The sequence below is a fragment of the Schistocerca piceifrons genome, chromosome 1 (assembly GCF_021461385.2).
Source record: "Schistocerca piceifrons isolate TAMUIC-IGC-003096 chromosome 1, iqSchPice1.1, whole genome shotgun sequence".
Lineage (NCBI taxonomy): Eukaryota > Metazoa > Arthropoda > Insecta > Orthoptera > Acrididae > Schistocerca > Schistocerca piceifrons.
In genome coordinates, this window is record NC_060138.1 from 71,697,510 (window position 1) to 71,715,905 (window position 18,396).

Below are 18,396 nucleotides of genomic sequence, written 5' to 3' on the forward strand. Positions count from 1 at the left end.
ATTTATGTACAAGGTTAATCAAAAAGAAGGAACAGATTTTAAACATTTATATCTTACAAATTACAAAAGGTAGCATTATAAGACAGACAACAGTTTAAAATTTGAACCGTCCGGGTAGACGTTCCAATCACGGCCGCAATGGCTCTGTTGCTTTCTTCACGGAGTAAACTGTATCAGGACTAACCTATCTAGACATGCTTCATCTTGGATAAAGGTGACGTCCTCTACATTATCTTCAACTTGAGGAATTAACCAGTTTTGGTGCCCCGCCTCATTTTTCTAAGCACTTTCGACGTTACCTGAACGGCACCATTCCAGAGGGAGGGAGGGGCAGATAAACTTTACTGCCGGTGGCCTCCCAAGTCTCCAGATCTCACACTGGGTTACTTAAATGATCGCGCTTTAAAGTCTGCGACATCGTACTGTTAAAGTTGCGAATTCGGTAACGACAGATCAGTTTCTTTGTGTATGGCAGAAAACGAGCCATCGTTTTGATATTTGTCGTTTAACACATGGTGCTCAACATTAAACGGACAAAAGTTTGTAATTTTCTCTTACAAGGAGCGTTGGAACTGTGTTTCTATCTTTTGTAGTTTGGAAACAATACATGTTTGCTACTATTATTTGTATACAGGGTTTTTCGAGAAGATTTCAGTCTTTTCACACTTCCCTCTGGAACTCCTTACGATACCTTTTGTCGAGGACAGCATACTGGGTTGTCTTAAGAAGTCTTCGAGCCATTCACATGTCGGGAAAGATATTCCGTATCCTCATACCTTCATAAACAACCCGCGGTTCAATATCGTGTCAAATGCTTTTCTGAAATCTGGAAATATGGAAACTTCTCATATGATACACTGCGAACTGTGGATGAAAGGCAGTAGGCAAAGGGAAAGCCGAGTTTTACACCAGCAATACTTTTCGCATTGATTCGTGGACGTAAGCTTTTCGGGGTCTAGGAAATTTATTATATTAGAACTCCGAATAAGTTTTAGAATTCGGTAGCAAACTAATGGTTAAGATATAGGTATGTAATTCTGCGGATCTGTCCTTTTAATCCTCCTTACGTACAGGAGTCACCTTCGATTCTTTCCAGTGGCTTGGGACTTACCTTGCACTGGGCAAGAGATTCGCGATAAATGCAAGCTAAGCGGCCAGCGCCGTTGAGTATGATTTGTAAAACTGAACTGGGATTCCATCCGGAACTGGCGACTGACTTGCTTTCAACTCTTTCAATTGTTTCTCAACCCCAGGGATGCTTATTGACACTGTCGTCGATACGGGACCCTGTGCGATGGTCAAACGACGGCATCTTTGTCTAATTCTCGTGCGTGAACGGTTTCTTAAACGTGGAATTTAAAACTTTGGTGTGGCAGTTGAACATAGCAAAGCTAAAGCCGGACTGGTCAACGATTGAGTGAATGGGAACTTTAGAACCACTTATCGATTTTACGTAGGACCAGAATATTTTCGGATTCTCAGCCATATCTTTTGCTAAGGTATGACGGCAGTAGTAATTGTATGCTTGATACGTAGAGGAGACTCGTGCACCTCCGAAATGATCTAACCATTGCCTGTCGTCATTTGCCTTGTCACATTCTCGATTCAAAAGAGAGGGTGCACACACTTGTCCAGGGCACTGACCAACAATTCCTCTGAATTTTGTTTAGGACCTGTTGGACACAATCATATCGAGGCTAAATGACTGCAGTTCATTGTCTATGTGATATGCTACGAGCTGCTCATTTGCTCTGTCTAGGAGAAATCCACATCCACTCTACAGACGAATTAAATTTAGTGGTTCATGGTGGGGTTTCCTGTAGTCACGTCCTAGTCCATGAACCACGGGCAACGTATGAGTGGCCAAGTAAGTGGTCCCGACAGTCGGGATACCAGTTACTTTGGAATAAGGCTGAGCATCTCTGACATATTCTGAGTCGTGGTCACCTTTGTGCTCATACGGCAAAGACTACCAAATCCACCGGTTAGTCCCTCAACCGTTAGGAGTAAAACTCAATGGGACTCGGGGCAAGCAAGGCTAGCAACCTGCTTCCCTGGTACTTTAAATATGATGCTGGCAACAATCAGAGCAAAATACCTCGGACCTTTGGAGGTGACGGAGTCCCACCTCTAACTGACAAACCAGGGACTCCCAAGATACGACGTGGCAAACAAATGGTAATGAGATGGGGAGCCATTTATATCAATGGGCTGGCCGAAGTGGCCGTGCGGTTAAAGGCGCTGCAGTCTGGAACCGCGCGACCGCTACGGTCGCAGGTTCGAATCCTGCCTCGGGCATGGATGTTTGTGATGTCCTTAGGTTAGTTAGGTTTAACTAGTTCTAAGTTCTAGGGGACTAATGACCTCAGCAGTTGAGTCCCATAGTGCTCAGAGCCATTTGAACCATTTGATATCAATGGGGGCTACTCTGGGAAGAAGGTAGAGCTGGCAGAGGCTGCAAGTAAGATGGGGCTGGACGTTTTAGCTGTTAGTGACATTCGGATAAGGGGTGAGAAAGAGGAAGTGGGAGAATACAAGGTCTACCAGTCAGGAGTCAAAGCAGGAATAGCACAATGGGGTGTAGGGCTTTACATCAGGAAAGCAATGGAACCCAGCGTAGTTGCAGTAAGGTATGTAAACGAACGACTGATGTGGATAGATTTGACAGTGTCTAGCAAGAAAATTAGGATTGTGTCAGTATATTCGCATTGTGAAGGGACAGATCAAGATAAGATGGATAGTTTTTATGAGGCACTCAGTGATGTAGTTGTTAGAGTAAAGAACAAGGACAGTGTTCTGCTCATGGGTGATTTTAATACCAGGATTGGTAATCGAACTGAAGGGTATGAAAAGGTTATGGGTAAATTTGGAGAGGATATGGAGGCCAACAGGAACGGGAAACAACTCTTGGATTTCTGTGCCAGTATGGGCTTAGTAATCACAAACTCCTTTTTTAAACATAAGAACATTCACCGGTATACTTGGGAAGGCAGGGGAACCAGATCTGTCATTGACAATATAGTAACAGATCAGGAATTCAGGAAGGCTGTGAGGGATACACGTGTATTCAGGGGATTCTTTGATGACACTGGTCATTATTTAATCTGCAGTGAAATTGGGATTGCGACGCCGGAAGTGCAGGAGGTCAGGTCCATATGTAGGAGGATAAGAGTGGAGAAACTTCAGGATAAGGAAATCAGGCACAAGTACATAACAGCGATCTCAGAAAGGTACCAGTTAGTTGAATGTAGTCAATTACAGTCATTGGAAAAGGAATGGACAAGGTACACGGACACAGTACTAGAAGTCTTGGAACAGTAGTGTGTAAAAGTAGGATGAAGCAAACAGCTTCGTGGAATGACACAGTCAAGGCAGCCTGTAAAAGGAAAAAGGCGTATCAAAAATGGCTACATACTAGAACTCAGGTAGACAGAGAAAGTTATGTTGAAGAAAGATAATTGCAGCATCCAAGAAGAAATCTTGGAAAGACTTTGGAAACAGATTGGAGACTATGGGTCAAGCTGCTGGAAAAAGGGAATATTTTGAAGAGCTGCTCAATGTAGGTGAAAATACGATCAGCAATGTTTCAGATTTCGAGGTAGAATGGGATAGGAATGATGATGGAAGTTGTAACCTCCCCACAAAAATGAATGATAATTATTAAATATAAATGGAGCCATGTGTAACCTCCCCGTAAAAATATGAAAATGAAAAGAATTGAATAGAATTGCGAATAGTGCCAAATGTTAGCTTCCCACAGTAATAAAACTCAATGATAATAAAAATGTGCAAAAATGTTAAGTCCCCACAAAATTAACGTTAAGATCAACCTGATAAATTTTATAAGGGCAGCATCGCTGACCTTAGGCCCTGTGCAATAATTAATCTGATAAATTGATTCTGGGAGGAAAAGCATAGGAAATTTTGTTCCAATTGGAATGATTCTTTTCTTAAAAACGATTGCTTTGAAAACAAAATTATTATTGGGACATTTCTTGGACAAATTAATTACAATTGACATACATTATCAGATGTGCGCAATGCTGCTTCATTACCTTATTTAACAATATACCTCGTCCTGAATCGTGACCAGAGACCCATGTCGACGCCGGCCGACTCCTCACACACAACTCCGACTCGTAACTGAACTACATGCTCTCGCGACTCGCTACGTGCAACTGCTGCACTCACGCGCGGTCAAGCGCAGACTAGCAACGATAAACAACTCTCTGGTCAGAGATTCTGTCATGCCTCGCCATCGCTGCTACTGTATACGTACGCGTTTCAAAGTAGGATCACATTTGAGGAAGTGGAGAAAATGGTCAATAGATTGCAGTGCAATAATGTAGCTGGGGTGGATGAAATTAAGTCAGAACTCATCAAATACAGTGGAATGTCAGGTCTTAAATGGCTACACAGGATAATTTAAATGGCCTGGGAGTCGAGACAGGTTACATCAAACTGGACAAAAGCAGTAATCACACCAATCTTTAAACATGGAAACAGAAAAGATTGTAACAACTACAGAGGTATCTCTTTAAACAGCGTTGTTGGTAAAATCTTCTCAGGTATTGTTGAAAGGAAAGTTTGAGTATTAGTTGAGGACCAATTGGATGAAAATCAGTGTGGGTTTAGGCCTCTTAGAGGTTGTCAGGACCAGATCTTTAGCTTACGACAAATAATGGAGAAGTGTTATGAGTGGAACAGGGAATTGTATCAATGCTTTATAGATCTAGAAAAGGCCTATGACCGGGTTCCTCCAGAGTTGACGGTAAATTGAGTTCATGGTTCAGAGTAGTTTCAGGGGTAAGACAAGGCTGCAACCTGTCTCCACTGTTGTTCATATTATTTATGGATCATATGTTGAAAACAATAGACTGGCTGGGTGAGATCATGATATGTGAACACAAAATAAGCAGTCTTGCATATGCGGATGACTTAGTTGCGATGGCAGATTCGATTGAAAGTTTGCAAAGTAATATTTCAGAGCTAGATCAGAAATGTAAGGACTATGGTATGAAGATTATATTTCTTTCCCACTGACATTACTTTCGTTTTGGAGATGCTAAACAGATTGAGTGCCAAATAGGAGGAACAAAGTTAGAACAGGTGGACGGTTTCAAGTACTTAGGATGCATATTCTCACAGGATGGCAACATAGTGAAATAACTGGAAGCGAGGTGTAGCAAGGCTAATGCAGTGAGCGCTCAGCTACGATCTACTGTCTTCTGCAAGAAGGAAGTCAGTACCAAGACTAAGTTATCTGTGCACCGTTCAATCTTTCGACCAACTTTGTTGTATGGGAGCGAAAGCTGGGTGGATTCAGTTTACCTTATCAATAAGGTTGAGGTTACGGATATGAAAGTAGCTAGGATGATTGCAGGTACTAGTAGAGGGGAACAATGGCAGGAGGGTGTCCACAATGAGGAAATCAAAGAAAAACTGGGAATGAACTCTATAGATGTAGCAGTCAGGGCGAACAGGCTTAGATGGTGGGGTCATGTTAGACGCATTGGAGAAGCAAGGTTACCCAAGAGACTCATGGGTTCAGCAGTAGAGGGTAGGAGGAGTGGTGTCAGACCAAGGAGAAGGTACCTGGATTCGGTTAAGAATGATTTTGAAGTAATAGGTTTAACATCAGATGAGGCACCAATGTTAGCACTGAATAGGGGATCATGGAGGAATTTTATAAGGGGGCTATGATTATGCCTTTCAGCGTTCAGTCTGGAGCAGTCTTAAATGATGGTGGAATATTCATCCCAAGACAAATTTTGCTTCCGAAAGTACCAATGAATCAGAGAATGATTAACAGCATTAACACTGGTTATAGGGAAACGGATAGAAATCAGTCTTGCTCACTCATTAAAACAGTTTTTGCCAGAAGTTTATCGTAGAAAGTCAAAATTTGGGGACGAACGCTGAAAGATGGGATGACCATCAGCAAAGACGGGCACATAATCTTAATCTGCTAGGTCACGTTCCAGAAGAACAGTGGGGCCCATGGAATACCACTGTATGGCTGTCCAAATCGTCACTGATCCCCCGCCACGCTACACTCTTGCCAGCAAGGAGTCTGCGCCGTAGGCTTGGGACGTCGAAGGGCAGACGTGAACTCTGCCAGGAGTTTGACTCAGTCATTTGGTCGGATGAGTCAACACTTTCTTCCATTACTTCACACTTCAGGTTTTATGGCTTCGGCACCACTGTTTCTCCTGTTACGGGTATTTGCTCACCGTTGTGTGGTTTTGGAATTCCAGCTTACGGAGTTCCCGCCTTTTTTTTTTAATCCTGAGAGTTTCGCGACTGGGACATTCAGTTCTGCAGTGACTTTTACAGCTTTTCCACAGTCCTCTTCAGTGACCGTTTGTCTCGATCACTCAAGACACGCTTACGTCTTTATTTTGGCTTAGCCTATATTTTTCTGGTTTCCCTGTATGCAGAATAAAACTTCGATACGGTGTCTCTTGAAACACCTAACACTTCGGCCACCTTGGGTACGAAAGCACCCATCATACGAGCACCAACGATTTGGCCACGTTCGAATTCACTCTGCTCGGTGTAGTTGTGAGTGCTATGCACGTATGTCGCAGCTGTTTTCTAACCGTGGCTGACATTTGCAAGGTGTTGTGGGCATTGCACAGAAGTGGTTCGTTGTCAGATCGGCTACTATCTTGTTGAAGCCTCCATGTCTTGCTGTGTTTCCACGATTTCGATCAACTTGTGTATCTCGAATTATAGAATACGTTGACTGTCGCCCGTACATAATAAAGAAGGCAAGAAGACGTTCTGCTATTGATGCTGCTGCAAACCAAACTACTGCCTAAACGTATGCCGAAGCACAGTGTTGAACGCGAGTATTTACCGAGTTTCAGAAGACGACTGCGCAAAAACTACAAGAAGTACAAAGCAGACAACTCTGTGTATACAGCCTCTCTCTAGGTTCGTAGCTCACATCACAGATACTGAATATAGGCACCGTTTGTAAACGGGACGAACGTTTAATACGGGAAGGAGACCAACTGTAATTCACAGATGTCGCCTGGGAAGGAGCATCAACAGCAGCCCACTTCGGATATATTTCCATTGGGTTGCTACCTGTCCTCCAATGCAACAACGCCATGGCAGGTATTATAAATCGAAACTTGGCATTGATGCTCTATCCATCACGTGTGTCATTCTTCTGTCTAACTTCAGGATGTCAGAAAACAACTGTGTGAAAGCCACACATGATACGATGGCTGGTATTAGTTATTGCGATATTTGCATTTAAGTAAGACACTGTACGAAATTAGAAAACAGTTTGCAATGAAAAATAGAGGTATGTTTGATTTTGTTTTGAATTTTTCTTTGAATTTCATATGCAGTAATGCATTATGCACCCAACACAATCTCAACAAAATTGATCTTGTAAAACTTTTTTTTAATGTGTGGGTGTATATATCACCTCGGTTCCGAGAGTTGCGGAACCTCTACAGAAAATTGAACACCGTCCTTGAATGTTGTTCTCTATTCCAGAGACAATGGATACTCGACCTGGCAAATTAACAGGGCCTTCTCAACTAAAGCCAGGAACCGGGAAGTAGATAAAGAGGACAACGCGCCAGCCAAGTCCCTAGATTTTCTTCCCTTCGTTGGAAATATCTCCTTCAAAATAGCGTGGATTCTTAATAACTTTCATGTGGAAGTGGTTTTTCGCCCACCTGCTAAGATTTCGGGTTTGCTGCGATCGGTGAAAGATGATTTGTTACTACGGAAGGCGGGTATTTACAAAATACCTTGTCAATGTGGTATGGCCCATATAGGACAGACAACGCGTACAGTGGAAGAGCGTTGTACGGAACACCAACGTTGCACTCACCTACTGCAACCCAGTAAGTCTGCAGTTGCAGAACATTGTATTTCCAACAGACATTCAAGGGACTACGACAAAACTTCGATTTTGGCCACAGAAACAACTTTTTTGGACTCCATTATCAAAGAACCCGTTGAAATACTCATTGCGCGAAATCTGATGAACCGTGACAGTGGTTAGCAATTGAATAACGCGTGGAATCCTGTCATCTCCAAAATCCGCTCGAGATGAAGACGCCAGAAGACTTCGATAGCTGCGGCCAGCGACAATACCGACAGCAGCCGAGTCTTGCAGTTCCAACAGCGAGGTCGCTGTAGCTGGGCGGTGTGGTCCTTCTGCCTCCACGACTGCAACAATGCGTGGCAGTACCATCAGCGCACAATATAAGACAGAGCGGAGAACGTCTTCGTCAGTCCTCGTTCGGCTCACCTGAAGATAGCTGGCAGTTAACAGTTGAAATATCGTCCAATGAAGTTTACGACGACCAGCTGCAAGCCCAAAATCTTTTTGAACAACATAATACATCATTTCCGCCCTTTTTATTGCTCATGAAAACCATACATGCGTGTTGTACCACCATACAACGAGACCTTCAGAGGTGGTGGCCCAGATTGCTGTACATATTGGTACCTCTAATACCCAGCAGCACGTCCTCTTGCATTGACGCATGCCTGTATTCGTCGTGGCATACTATCCGTAAGTTCATCAATGCACTGTTGGTTCAGATTGTAAGGTGGCAGAGTAAATGGACAGATTTGCACCTTACATGAAACCTTTACAAATCGCAATGAGAAGGTGAAGATGACACATAACGTAAATCGACAGTTATCACTTTCTGCATTACATTTTGTAGTGTTGGCAGAAGAACCAACACTGTTTTTCTAGAGGAGGCCGAAATGCACGCGTTTAATTACACGCTGACTGGTGCGAGGTCTGGAACAGGACCATATCTTAAGTATTATATCAACTACTTACTTTATTTGCAATTCTCAACTTTAATCCACAATTGTAGAACATCGCTCTTCATGATACATGCTTCATATAATAAATATCAATTGAATACGGCGCCTTGCTAAGTCGTAGCAAATGTAGCTAAAGGCTATGCTAACTATCGTCCCGGCAAATGAGAGCGTATTTGTCAGTGAACCATTGCTATGAACGTCGGCTGTACAACTGGGACGAGTGCTAGCAAGTCTCTAGACCTGCCGTGTGGTGGCGCTCGGTCTGCTATCACTGACAGTGGCGACACGCGGGTCCGGCGTATACTAATGGACCGCGGCCGATTTAAAGGCTACCACCTAGCAAGTGTGGTGTCTGGCGGTGACACCACATTACATATTGATAGGCAAATGTTCTCATGACAGTCAGTTGACGGTAATTAACACACCAATCCTATACAATCCATGTGTTTGAGCGGAAGGTAGAACAGGGAACGCGAGTTGAGTCGCTTTTAGTTTTGAAAAGCCAGCTCCACAATGGCTTAGCGAAACCGTGTTGCGGGAGTTACGCCGACAACCACTTAAAGGGGGTGGCAGAAAAGAAGACAGCGACCACGGGCCAGGTGATTCAAGCTGGAGGGGCCGCCTGTAGCGAGGGCATCGGTACAAGGGCAGAGAAGAAGCTTTAGAAAACTTTGTTCGTATCCCACTGGAATTTCGAAACGCAAACAAGTGACGCATTTTCTTCCAGCGAGTGTGACACACGGAAAGGTCAATGTAATTCACGCATCTAGAACGGGCCCCAAAACGTCCGATTTGCGGACTCACTTGGAAGGAGAAAACTACTGAACTTTCGACGCAGTTTGATAGAAGGGACGTTGAGATCGGTGAAGAGTGTTTCTACAAAATGAGAAGAATGCTCCTATTAGTCGAAAAAAGCTGTGACGTGAAAAAGGAACCAAAGCGGAGGGAGGCAGTTCTGCCATGAATAGGACAAGAGATAAATTTTGTGGAGTGGACTCTTCTCTGAACTGAGATCAAGTGCAGAACGGAGTGCTTAACACACTGTACGATGCAGAGAGGAAATTGGTGTGGACACTGCGTTCACAGCGGCTGCACTCGACCTAAAATTAGCTGTAGCAACGTTTAGTTCCAACTGTGGAGAAACGAACCAGCCAAATTAGTGAATTTTTCTTGCGAGAACTGAGAGGTCTATAATATGCACGCTGCTCAAACCATGCAAGTGTATATCGCCACAGAATAAGACTGGAGTGGAGTACATGTTTTCGCGCATAACGAGAAACATGGGGAAAATTTCTGCTGGAAAGTTCAGCGAAGGCCAGATTAGTTTCGTAGGAATTTCAGTGGGAGAGAGAGCGGCGTTGCAGACAGCAGCACATCGCAGCTTAAGGTAAATACCACGTGCAGAGGTGTAAACTTTGTTGGTTCCCCAGCTTGCTTTCACTGTACACACGAGTGGCCTTGGTTAGTCAAGTGACAAATTTGAGCGCAAGATCACTCATCCACCGTAGACTTGATTGTCATCCTAAATAGTAACGAACTTCGTCAGTACTACGAAAATCATCCGATTCAAACATCACAACATATGTGTAGGAGCAATTTTGTAAGGAAATGTCCAATTAGACTTTCATATTATTGTGCTTAGGATTGATGTTCTTTCAGAGAATTAATATTTAACATTGTTGTGTATAAAATTATTTCACTTTTTGATTTTGGCAAGATGCATTATCCATTGCGTTGTTTTTATGTTGGCGAGTTGAAAAATGTGTGAAAACTTGTAATGTGGTGAGAAATATCGTGACATTAAACTTTTCATTTCACCTCACACAGTTGTTTTTTCTTATTCTTGAATTGAAAACAAAACCCTCGCAACCATACAGGATTGTCCCACTCCTCAACGGCGATTTGGTGTACATCCCTCAGAGTGGTTGGTGGGTCACGTCGCCCATAAACACCCCTTTTCAGTCTATGCCAGGCGTTTTCGATAGGGTTCATGTCTGGAGAACATGCTTACCACTCTAATCGAGCGACGCCGTTATCTTGGAGGAAGATGTGCACGATGGAGGCGCGAATTGTCGTCCATGAAGACGAATGCCTCGTCAATATGCTGCCTGTATGGTTGCACTATCGGTCGGAGGATGGCATTCACGTACCGTACAACCGTCATGGTGCCTTCCATGACCACCAGTGGTGTACGTCGGCCCCACATAATGCCACCCCAAAACAGCAGGGAAACTCCACCTTGCTCCCCTCGCTGTACAGTGTGTCCAAGGCGTTCAGCCGGACCGGGTTGCCTCCAATCACGTCTCCGAAGATTGTTTGGTTGAAGGCATACGCGACACTCATCGGTGAGGAGAACGTGATGCCAATCCTGAGCGGTCCGTTTGGCATGTTATTGGGCCCATCTGTACCGCGCTGCATGGTACCGTGGTTGCAAAGGTGGACCTCGCCATGGACGTCGGGAGAGAAGTTGCGCATCATGCAGCCTATTGCGCAGAATTTGAGTCTTATTTCGTGCAGCCACAGGACGTCGAGTTACATTATTCAACATGGTGGCGTTGCTGTCACGGTTCCTCCGAGCCATAATCCGTTGGTAGCGGTCATCCACTGCAGTAGTAGCCCTGTTCGGACATTGAGGAGACAAGGACAGGAACTGTCGATGTCATGCCTCGCTTTGGCGTTCACTCCGAGACGCGTGGACACTTCCATTGTTGAGGGCCCTTCCTGGCACAAAGTAACAATGTGCATGCTATCCACCGCGATACTGATCGTCTAGACATGGACAGAGCGAGGTGGCGCAGTGGTTAGCACACTGGACTCGCATTCGGGAGGACGACTGTTCAATCCCGTCTCCAGCCATCCTGATTTAGGTTTTCCGTGATTTCCCTAAATCGTTCAGGCAAATGCCAGGATGGTTCCTTTGAAAGGGCACGGCCGATTTCCTTCCAAATCCTTCCCTAACACGAGCTTGCGCTCCGTCTCTAATGACCTCGTTGTCGACGGTACGTTAAACACTAACCACCACCACCGTCTAGACATGGTTGACCCACAGACAACAGAGCCATGTACCTCCTTCCCGATCGGCTGATGGGCCCCCTCTGTTTGATAGGCGCTTCTCATGCATGGTTGTTTGCATCTTTGTGAATATTGTATCACAGACACAGTCCCTTTGACTGTTCAGAGATGTCACTAAATCCGTCCAGTCAGCGTCTATCTTCAAGAGTTCTGGGAACCGGGGTGATCAAAAACTTATTTTGATGTGTGTAGCTTACTCATTTGCGATCGCGGTAAAGACATAATAAAATATCAACAACATTCCTCACATCTCAAACGGTTTGAGATATCGAAACAAGACTTTGGCAAGTGATAGAATGCAAAGAGGAGAGTACTTTGCCATATGCTTACTACGCTAAACTTTGTTATTAGAGGTATAACACATTAGATAACGGACTTTTTTCATTAAAAAACGTAGTTTTTAAGGTCATCGATAGCTAGTCAAATGAGAAATGCTATGGGTTTTGGAACAACGTAGGTGAAGATGTTACAAATTTATTTTTACTAGGTGAGGAACTGAAGAAAAGAGCACGTCCTCGGCACAAATCACTTTCTTAGAATTCTCTCGCAACTGCGGCTATACAACATGTTGACGAGGTGACATTATGTGAACTCCGCTGTGTTTTGACGAAAGAAGCAAATTCTGACATGGCAACAAGAGAAATGTAAGTTTTAGTCAAAATTCGTTACTCATGAGGCTTCTCTGAAATTTACAAATGGCTAACAAGTCAGGCGAAAATGAATCGATGCTTTTGTTGCATTTTCAGGGGAATCCTTCGTAGATACTAACTGAAGGTGATGTGTCAGATCATCTTGCATGGCCACCATGCGAATGTAGGCGTGGAGATACTGCACAGTCAGTGTGCTCCCTGCCGCCGTTGGATAAGCAGCTGAGCAGCAAGTCGTATACTCCTAGCTCACTTATTTGTTACATAGTTTAATTCTTAATTTCTTTGCGTGTTTTTGGTACTTGCATTGTTCAATTCATAAATTTCGGGCGTATTATAGTATTTGAGAGTTGTAGCATCGCGTTTTAGTACCTGAATAGTGTAAATTCGCGTAGTCTCCTTCCGCCGCCGAGCAGTGTCAGCAGTGCGCAAGTAGCAGCATTACTGCATTTACTAGGCAATCTTGTAATTTAATAACCGTTTAAATTTTGTTGATTTGTTTGCGCTCTTTGTAGATTAATTCAGACGTTCTTTGCAAAACAGTTTTTAGCATGGATAGGGACTGCAACTGCTGTGTTCGGATGCAGGCTGAGTTGGCATCCCTTCGCTCCCAGCTTCAGGCAGTGTTGGCTTCGGTCACACAGCTTGAGGCTGTTGCCAATGGGCATCACTGTGGGGGTCCGGATGGGGGTTTGTCGGGGACGGCCAGCTCGTCCCACGCATCCCCTGATCGGACTACGACTGTGGTTGCCCGGGATACTGCCCGCATTGAGGCTGATCCCTCACCTGTGGTAGAGTGGGAGGTCGTTTCAAGGTGTGGCAGGGGGCGAAAGACATTCCGGAGGGCTGAACAGAAAGCCTCTCCAGTTTGTCTGACGAACCGGTTTCAGGCTCTGTCTCAGGCTGATACTGATCTTCGGCCTGACATGGCTGCTTGTCCTGTTCCGGAGGTTGCCCCTCAGGCTGCAAGATCCGGGCAGTCGCAGAGGGTGGGCTTACTGGTAGTTGGGAGCTCCAACGTCAGGCGCGTAATGGGGCCCCTTAGGGAAATGGCAGCAAGAGAGGGGAAGAAAACCAATGTGCACTCCATGTGCATACCGGGGGGGGGGGGGGGAGTCATTCCAGATGTGGAAAGGGTCCTTCCGGATGCCATGAAGGGTACAGGGTGCACCCATCTGCAGGGGGTCGCTCATGTCGGCACCAATGATGTGTGTCGCTATGGATCGGAGGAAATCCTCTCTGGCTTCCTGTGGCTGTCTGATTTGGTGAAGACTGCCAGTCTCGCTAGCGGGATGAAAGCAGAGCTCACCATCTGCAGCATCGTCGACAGGACTGACTGCGGACCTTTGGTACAGAGCCGAGTGGAGGGTCTGAATCAGAGGCTGAGACGGTTCTGCGACCGTGTGGGCTGCAGATTCCTCGACTTGCGCCATAGGGTGGTGGGGTTTCGGGTTCCGCTGGATAGGTCAGAAGTCCACTACACGCAACAAGCGGCTACACGGGTAGCAGGGGTTGTGTAGCGTGGGCTGGGAGGTTTTTTAGGTTAGATGGCCTTGGGGAAGTACAGAAAGGGCAACAGCCTCAACGGGTGCGGGGCAAAGTCAGGGCACGCGGGGACCAAGCAGCAATCAGTATTGTAATTGTCAACTGTCGAAGCTGCGTTGGTAAAGTACCAGAACTTCAAGCGCTGATAGAAAGCACCGAAGCTGAAATCTTTATAGGTACAGAAAGCTGGCTTAAGCCAGAGATAAATTCTGCCGAAATTTTTACAAAGGTACAGACGGTGTTTAGAAAGGATAGATTGCATGCAACCGGTGGTGGAGTGTTCGTCGCTGTTAGTAGTAGTTTATCCTGTAGTGAAGTAGAAGTGGATAGTTCCTGTGAATTATTATGGGTGGAGGTTACACTAAACAACCGAACTAGGCTAATAATTGTATTCCAAATTTTCTCTCAGATGTTCTGCCACTAATGCTGCTGAGTCGAGAGGTCGGTAAAAGGAGCCATTTCACATAAATTTTCTCAGCATGTTATAGTCTTAGGTGGAGATTTCAATTTACCAGATATAGACTGGGACACTCAGATGTTTAGGACGGGCGGTAGGGACAGAGCATCGAGTGACATTATACTGAGTGCACTATCCGAAAATTACCTCGAGCAATTAAACAGAGAACCGACTCGTGGAGATAACATCTTGGACCTACTGATAACAAACAGACCCGAACTTTTCGACTTTGTATGTACAGAACAGGGAATCAGTGATCACAAGGCCGTTGCAGCATCCCTGAATATGGAAGTTAATAGGAATATAAAAAAAGGGAGGAATGTTTATCTGTTTAGCAAGAGTAATAGAAGGCAGATTTCAGACTACCTAACAGATCAAAACTAAAATTTCTGTTCCGACACTGACAATGTTGAGTGTTTATGGAAAAAGTTCAAGGCAATCGTAAAATGCGTTTTAGACAGGTACGTGCCGAGTAAAACTGTGAGGGACGGGAAAAACCCACCGTGGTACAACAACAAAGTTAGGAAACTACTGCGAAAGCAAAGAGAGCTCCACTCCAAGTTTAAACGCAGCCGAAACCTCTCAGACAAACAGAAGCTAAACGATGTCAAAGTTAGCGTAAGGAGGGCTATGCGTGAAGCGTTCAGTGAATTCGAAAGTAAAATTCTATGTACCGACTTGACAGAAAATCCTAGGAAGTTCTGGTCTTACGTTAAATCAGTAAGTGGTTCGAAACAGCATATCCAGACACTACGGGATGATGATGGCATTGAAACAGAGGATGACACGCGTAAAGCTGAAATACTAAACACCTTTTTCCAAAGCTGTTTCACAGAGGAAGATCGCACTGCAGTTCCTTCTCTAAATCCTCGCACAAACGAAAAAATGGCTGACATCGAAATAAGTGTCCAAGGAACAGAAAAGCAACTGGAATCACTCAATAGAGGAAAGTCCACTGGACCTGACGGGATACCAATTCGATTCTACACAGAGTACGCGAAAGAACTTGCCCCCTTCTAACAGCCGTGTACCGCAAGTCTCTAGAGGAACGGAGGGTTCCAAATGATTGGAAAAGAGCACAGGTAGTCCCAGTCTTCAAGAAGGGTCGTCGAGCAGATGCGCAAAACTATAGACCTGTATCTCTGACGTCGATCTGTTGTAGAATTTTAGAACACGTTTTTTGCTCGAGTATCATGTCGTTTTTGGAAACCCAGAATCTACTATGTAGGAATCAACATGGATTCCGGAAACAGCGATCGTGTGAGACCCAACTCGCTTTATTTGTTCATGAGACCCAGAAAATATTAGATACAGGCTCCCAGGTAGATGCTATTTTTCTTGACTTCCGGAAGGCGTTCGATACAGTTCCGCACTGTCGCCTGATGAACAAAGTAAGAGCCTACGGAATATCAGACCAGCTGTGTGGCTGGATTGAAGAGTTTTTAGCAAACAGAACACAGCATGTTGTTATCAATGGAGAGACGTCTACAGACGTTAAAGTAACCTCTGGCGTGCCACAGGGGAGTGTTATGGGACCATTGCTTTTCACAATATATATAAATGACCTAGTAGGTAGTGTCGGAAGTTCCATGCGGCTTTTCGCGGATGATGCTGTAGTATACAGAGAAGTTGCAGTATTAGAAAATTGTAGCGAAATGCGGGAAGATCTGCAGCGGATAGGCACTTGGTGCAGGGAGTGGCAACTGACCCTTAACATAGACAAATGTAATGTATTGCGAATACATAGAAAGAAGGATCCTTTATTGTATGATTATATGATAGCGGAACAAACACTGGTAGCAGTTACTTCTGTAAAATATCTGGGAGTATGCGTGTGGAACGATTTGAAGTGGAATGATCATATAAAATTAATTGTTGGTAAGGCGGGTACCAGGTTGAGATTCATTGGGAGAGTGCTTAGAAAATGTAGTCCATCAACAAAGGAGGTGGCTTACAAAACACTCGTTCGACCTATACTTGAGTATTGCTCATCAGTGTGGGATCCGTACCAGATCGGGTTGACGGAGGAGATAGAGAAGATCCAAAGAAGAGCGGCGCGTTTCGTCACAGGGTTATTTGGTAACCGTGATAGCGTTACGGAGATGTTTAATAAACTCAAGTGGCAGACTCTGCAAGAGAGGCGCTCTGCATCGCGGTGTAGCTTGCTCGCCAGGTTTCGAGATGGTGCGTTTTTGGATGAGGTATCGAATATATTGCTTCCCCCTACTTATACCTCCCGAGGAGATCACGAATGTAAAATTAGAGAGTTTAGAGCGCGCACGGAGGCTTTCAGACAGTCGTTCTTCCCGCGAACCATACGCGACTGGAACAGGAAAGGGAGGTAATGACAGTGGCACGTGAAGTGCCCTCCGCCACACACCGTTGGGTGGCTTGCGGAGTATAAATGTAGATGTAGATGTACTTAACATGTACAACAAGTAAGTGCTTAGGCTTCCCTCCAGCACTGGGCATTTGCCCTACAGTGCGCTGACTGTCTGCTCGCAACCCCCACTGCTACCATTCTGCCCAAGCTTACCCTGTCCATTGCTGATTCACACGCTATGTTATTCTATGCCCACTCTACTTATGAATATCTGTATATTTAAACACATTCATTTCCCTAAGATTTCACCAAATTGTTGCAAGATGGGCAAGATAAAATTATTGCTTTATTATGACTGACACTTACTGATGGTCTTTAATTAACTCTATTTTGGGTGATCAGTCTTCTGATAGGGCGAAAAGATTTAGACTGGATAGGAAATCATATCAGGCTGCATCAGACCTGAGTAGCAAACTATCACATCTAACCTGCTAATTATTTTTTGTATGTATTTCGATTTTGTCCTCTGAGTTTCTCTCCACTATCATGGAAGTTATGCCCTGATTCCCTACCAGGTGTCCTGTCACACTGTTTTTTTATTTGTAAGTGTTTTCCATGCATTGCTTTTCTCCCTCACTTCACAGAGAATTAACTCATCATATGGCGGCCAAGTAACCAGTGTGAGTTCACCGTCATCATCCTCTAACAGCGTTAGCTCGATCCTAGCTTTTTGACACAGGCAGTTAACCCTCTGGAAGATGACATCATTGGGTGTAATATCAAGCATGAAGGGTTGTAGGTGGTTCGCAATAATGTTCGCGTAGTCCACAGCCGTAAAGGTGCCTTCGATTACTGCTACAGCTCACGGGGAAATCGATGTTAGAGACGAGTTGTATAGTTCGTGCAGCCATACGAAGTATGACAGCGTATCTGGACATGACACACTACCTGATGTATCAAAAACGCGATTCATCCGACTAGGCGACATGTTCACACTGATCCACTGTCCCATATCGGTGCTCATCGACGTGGGGGTCGTCTGCTGGGGAGGCACGTAGTCAACAACGCCTGCTGGTCGGGGTGTTCTGCGACACTTGTGCCTACACCATTATAGTACTCTGCCGTCAATATGCCACAGACTGGCGTCTGTTCTGCTTTACAGGGCGAACAGGCCTACAACCTCCATGAATTCTGACTTCACCTACTCTGGTTTCAACGTCCTTCAACTTTTTTCCATAGGTGCTCATGAGAGTAGTGAGTGACAGCCTGTAATATATTGATTATTCCTTGCTACTTTAGTGTTATCTTGAAGCTGTGAGAAAGGAGGACAGGCGCTCCAAGGCGAGAAAGCAGAGACAATGCTGAGGGCAGACGAAACTAGGAGAGAGTGTTACATGAAGTAAACCGTAAGGGGAGAGTCTTGCGAAAATGCAGACGCCCCCAGACGCTGTCCCAAGGGCGCTAGCTACTCTTCAAGGAATTAACATGTAGTTTCATATGTCGTCTATACGCTGGGGTAGGTTGCCACCGTAGAACTT